A 6,219-nucleotide genomic window follows, 5' to 3' on the forward strand; every position below is an offset into this window, starting at 1 on the left:
AAGTTATTATTATGTAATTATATATATAAAGCTTTACAACTGTTAAAAAAGTTTTTATTTATTTTACAACTAAATAATATATTTTTCTGAATTTTATATCATAAATATTGAAAATCTTACATTAAGTGTACAAAATGAAAAGAACATAAATATGTATAAATTCTATTTTACAGAATTTCTAAACAAAAACTTGCTAAATCTCAGAGTTTTAAATGTTAATCATTTTAATTAAAGTAAAGTTTTCGAAAGAATTATTCTTTTTAGTAACTTATTGTTTATTTTCTTTATCATTCAAGCCGTTATAGTATTTTATTGATTCTAATAATGTTATATTAGTAAGTCAATTGTTAATGAAGACCCAAAGTTTTTAACTTCATTTAAAAAATAGTTTTCACTTTTTGTATGAACTTTTCTAAAACTTAATTATATTTTTTAATTTTTTAAGTTGTGTATCTTAACTATGCATAAAAGGTTATTAGTACTTTAAAATTTTGTGTTTAAACATTTAAAATGATATATTCCAGATAATATTAATAACTTAAAGTTTTGATTGTTTTGTTAAAGTTACAAAAATCTAATAAACCTTGAATACAATTTTATTGTCAAAATAGTTTTACATGCTACTTGGTTTTATAATACTTTTTTGAAACTTGTAGTCTGACAATATCAATTATTTCGTTTTGTTGCTGGACCAGTATTTTTTGCACTATATTTGTTACCTTAGTTGCCTAAAGCTTACAAATTGCAATGTAATTATATACAAAGCTATGTAATACTTTATTACAAATTTATGAACATACGTACAAAATACTAAAATGAGTTTAATATTTAATAACTTACTCAATTTTGCAACTGCTTATTTATAGAAAAAATTGTTAAATATCAGTTAAAATATTTTTTTGCAGAAAAAGTTTTAAAGTGACTTAATTCGTTCTTAACTATACTTTTTATTGAAAACATTTAATGTTAAAAAGAGCTTTAATAAAGACCCAACTAGTAGCCTTTATAAGTTTATACAAAATCAGTTATATCAAGTTATAAATGTGGTAGAAAAAGAAAGTGTTAACTAGATGTAGGCAGAATTTTGAAAAACAAAATGACCGTAAAATAAAGTTTAAAAGCTATAAGGTCCTTAAAAGTTAGTTGGCATTAATAAAACTTTTCTGGATTACAAGCAAAATCTTTACTTTTAACTAACTCAATTTTTCATGTGGATGATTCATTATTTTATAACAAAATGTAATTATTAAGTTAGCTTAAAATCTGTAATATTATAAAACCTGATACTAAAAAGACTTTAAACGTTTTTAAAGGCCAAGTAATTAAGTTTAATTATAGAAGGTTGTTGGAATAAAGTATAAACTTTAGCTCGATTGAAAATTTTTTGTTTTAAGTTCTTAATGTAATACTCAAATGATTTTCATTACTTAAAGTTTAACAAACATATGGAGATGAAAAAAGTCTTACTTATAGCATTAACCTTTAAATCATGTACTTTTTAACAAATATTAGTTTAAACTTTTATATCTAGCTAGAGATAAAAGCACAAACTTTTTAAATATTGTAAACTTTTATTTAAAATTTTGCAACTTAACAAAGATAACTTAGAACTTTTATTTATTAAAAAATAAGATTTACTAAGCATATTTAAACAAGAATATCAAACGAATCCGGAGAGTTTATATCAAGTTTTAAACTTGTCAAGAGTATAAATACGAGCTATTTTTGTAAACAATTCTTGAATAAGTATAACATTTAGTACAAACTTAGTTGAGGGAAATTATAGCAAACGTTTAAAAGTCTAAATCTTAAGTATTTAAGTCAATTTAAATTTTTAGTTAAACAATTTATTTTTTTTTATTAATTATTATTAATTTTATACAAACTGAATAATTTTGGTAGAATATACACTATAAGTAAACTAAACACAACTTATCCCTCATTTATTTGTAAAATTTTGATTTAAACTTTTTTTTACAATTGTTTAAACGTAAAAAGTTGTGTTTTTTAATAGCCTATATTAAAGTTTTGATTATTACAACTTATTCAAGTTGTTATATACAAAATCAATAATTTTATTTTTCACCTTGTAAATAGTAAAAGTGTATAAAAGAAAACTAAATACGCTATTGAATTTTATAAAGTTTTTTTAGTCTACAAAAAAAAAGTATGTTTTTAACTTTATTATTTGTAATGGTTTTTGGTTGCTTAATTAGTCTTACTTACATTTTATTTATTACATTAGTTACCTAAAGCTTTAAAAACAAAAAAAAATATGTTCAATACTTTACAAAGACTACAGGTTTTTATGAACATATCTTAAATATTCATTTACTTATTTTTTACTGTTTCTTTATAGAATTCTTTTTAGATAAAAATTAGATATAGTATAAAAAAATAGTCTGCAAGCATAAGTTTATATATTTTCTAAACTATTAAGTTAAACTGTTTACTAATAGTTTTTAAGTGTTTGTAAGTAAGATGTTTAACTTAATAACTTAGTAACTTGTTAAAGTCTATGCAAAAATAACTATTTCAAAGTATGAGTGTACCAAGTAAAAACTGCATAAATAAAAGTGTGCAAAGTAGATGTAGTAAATTAAAAAAAGACGTTAAAGAAAAATTAAGGTTAGAAGCTATAATAGGGTCCTTAAAACCTATTTAAAGTAAAATAAAGATTGTGATTACAAACCAAATTTCAGTTTTTAATGTAATCAATGTTTCATGTATTAAGTTATTAATCATATAATAAAACATAAGTATCAAGCTATTTAAAAACTGGAACAATAAAAAAATTTTTCCTTACTGTTCAAAGGATTATTACAAGCCAAGAAATATATGCTAAATCATTCAAGGTTATTGAAAATAAACTTATAACTTTAACGCGATTGTAGTTCTTAGATTTTATGCTCTTCAAATAGTACTCAAACAGTTTTCATGAGTTTATATAAACTTTTATATTTTAAGTTTAATGAACATATTTGACTAAAGATAGTCTTACTAATAGTATTAAACTATATATTATTTATTTTTTCTAAAAGTTTTAGTTTAGCCAAAACCTTCATACCTAGTAAGAGTTAGATACATTAAGTTTTTAAACACAATTGAATTTTTGTTTAAATTTTGGACTTAATGGTTTTGATAATTTTTTGTAACTTAATATAAACAACATAGAACTTTTGTTAATTAAAAATAGCAATTAAAACTACAAAAAAAAAGGTATTAGGCATATCATATATGAGAATAATTCTGAATTAGTATAACTTAAAAAAAAAACTTTTAGTTTTTGAAATACATAGACTAGCTAAAAGTGTTTTGAAATGTATTACTTATTTTGAAGTTTTTTTTTTTAACTTAAGTTTATATCGAGTTGTATTGTCAAACATTAAGAAGTTTTTTTGGAGCAATACTTAAAGAAATGTTGAGATAATTTTTTTTATTAACAACTTTAAATATATGAGTTTTTTTATGCTGTGAATAGTGTCAAAGTCAAGTAGGTTATAAAAATTAAATTTCAAATTATTTATTGTTGGTTTTATAAGAATAAAAATATAATGTTCTAAAAACAAACACTAATTATATAAAACATAATTTTAATTATTAAATGTAGTTGTTAGAAACAAGATTTTTTTAATCGTTTAAAGAGATTTTTTTTTAAATAAGTGTGCAATGCTGTTTAAGCGATAAACAACAATAAGTTTATCTTGTAAATTGTTTAAGTAAACAATATAATAGTTCATAGTTCAAAGTAATACATTTAGTCTTAAGATACTAACTATATTGTTCTTATTATAAAGTTAGTATATAAAAAAAACAACTTGAGCTTGTAATAACAGTAGTAATTAGCAATTATACATATTTTTAAAGTCAGTATGTTTTTATTAGTTACTTATAAAATTTAAATTAGTACTCATAGTAAAACTATTTAGAAAAAGGTTATTAAATTGCAAGTTTACAAACTAATCGTTAATTAAAAGCAGTTGTATTTAAAATAAGTTAATATAAGTAGTTTTTGTTTAAAGTACCTGTCAAAAATAAACATGTACATTGTACAACACTTATTCATAAATTTGAAAATATAGTTAAGAAAATAACAGTTTATTTAAAATTCAGCCCTTGCGTTATTCAATACATAACAACAAATTATTTTACAATTTAAAATTTTATGAGCTAAAACATCTTAATAACAAACATCTTAACATAATTTATTACTAAATAAGATATTCACAATTAGCAATATGTACAACAATAACCTCAACACCAACATCAACCAACTACCATCTGGGGACGTAAAAATTCAACAAACCATACTACCGAATTTCTACCACGCGCCAAAAAAGAACATTGACCAAAACAACAACAAGATTTGTCACAACCAACAATTCAAACCTACTTTTTCACCCGTGAAAAAAGTAAAAGGCAAACCGAATTACTGTGAAGTTTTGAAAAGGTGTGCTGGTGAGCAAAACAACAATGTTCCTCGCAAAGCTGCAAGAGAAAACAACCAGCACATTAATTTCAACTTGTATAACAAACCACAAGTAAGACCAGAGGAAGCGAATTTTGTGAATGACAACTGCGTTGGGTTTGCTCAAAGAAACTTTTTGGACCAAAACTTGAACGAGATAGTAAACCGAAACCTGAAAAACGCCGAGTTTTTATTGGGAGAGTACGCGAAAGTGTTAGACATGAAAAATCAGCTAGAGCAGGTGTTAGACGCCATCGTGAAGGAAAATAACTGTTTGCAACAGCGACAAGAGCAGCTCATCCAAGAAGAGCAGCAGAGGCTGCATGAGCAAGAGATGGTTCGAATGCAACAGCAGATGCAGCAGCAAATGATGCAGCGACAGTTGGAGCAAATGAGACAAGATTTTTTGAGGGAAAATGGAAAACGGTTGGTTTCGTCGAGGTTCGGATACAAGTTTGAGGATTTTTATAAAATTGGCGAGGAGATAGGAAGAGGCGGACAGGGAAGTGTTTACACAGGTTTGATTTGTTCGTTTAAAATTTTCTCAATTCAGAATTAAGACTTGAATATTTTTCATGTTTTTTATTATTAAGTATTTTTATGTTTTTATTAAGTAAATTAAGGTATTTTAAACTAGAGTACTATTTTAATTTAGACTGTAATTAAAACAAATATAGTTTTACTCTTTTTAACACCTTTAAACAATTTAAATTGACTATTTTATGTAATTTTTATGTCATTTAAGATGTTTTTGTTACGTTTCTTTTATTCGAATTTGGTTTTAACGTTTTTATTGTTTTAACGTTATTTTTTACTGAAAACAAAAGCTTGTATTTTTGTTTTAAATAGCTTTATTTTAGTTTTTAATTTACCTTTTTTTTGTTTTTTTTCCTTTAATTGTATATGTAGCTTATTCTAGTTATAAAATAAGCTTATCAACTCTTAAATTGTTTCAGCTAAACGTAACGATGGAAGGGAATTTGCAGTAAAAGTGCTGGAGAGAGGATGCTACAATGAAATTAAATTTTGTGGGCAACAACTACCTGAGGAGCTAGTATATCATTACCAGGCAACTGGCGGGAAACAATTAGAAGGTTGTTGTTTGGTTAAAGCTTTTAAAGTTTTAAGTATTTAGAAGTTTTATTCTTTAGCTTTTCATCAGGATTAAATTCATTAAATTGTTTAACTGTTATTGTTAGTTTTAAAAAAATGCGTTGCTTTCATTTTAAGACGAGCTATATGCTTTGTAAGCTAAACGATACTACATTTGTGACGCTCTACTACCTATAAGCTATAATTAAAGTTAACAAGTTTTTTTAAATACGAACAAAAATTGTTTTGTTAAATATCAACGCTTAAATAAACTTTAGTTTCTTATAAAAAAACTACTACTAAATTTATTTATTTACACAAAGGCAACGACGTTTCACCCCTAAGGGATCTTCAGGTCTGCAAAGTAAATTAAAAATAAGACGATGGATAACTAAAAAAATATATAATAATGCAAGACATTATAATCAAATTAAAACTAAATTAAAAATCACTATATCAATATAGTATTATTACTAAATAATTAAATTAACAAAAGTAAAAACAAAAATACATATAATAAATTTTAAATGGCATTTATACTTACAATAATTAATACGCTTTATACAAATTTAGATTTAGCTTATAACAATACAAAACAAAATGGCTTTTAACAAATAAGGGTACAAGCAAAAACAAAAATAAGTAATACGAGTTTCGAA

This window comes from Thalia democratica, chromosome 3, assembly GCF_965202585.1.
Source record: "Thalia democratica chromosome 3, ktThaDemo2.hap1.1, whole genome shotgun sequence".
Taxonomy (NCBI): Eukaryota; Metazoa; Chordata; class Thaliacea; order Salpida; family Salpidae; genus Thalia; species Thalia democratica.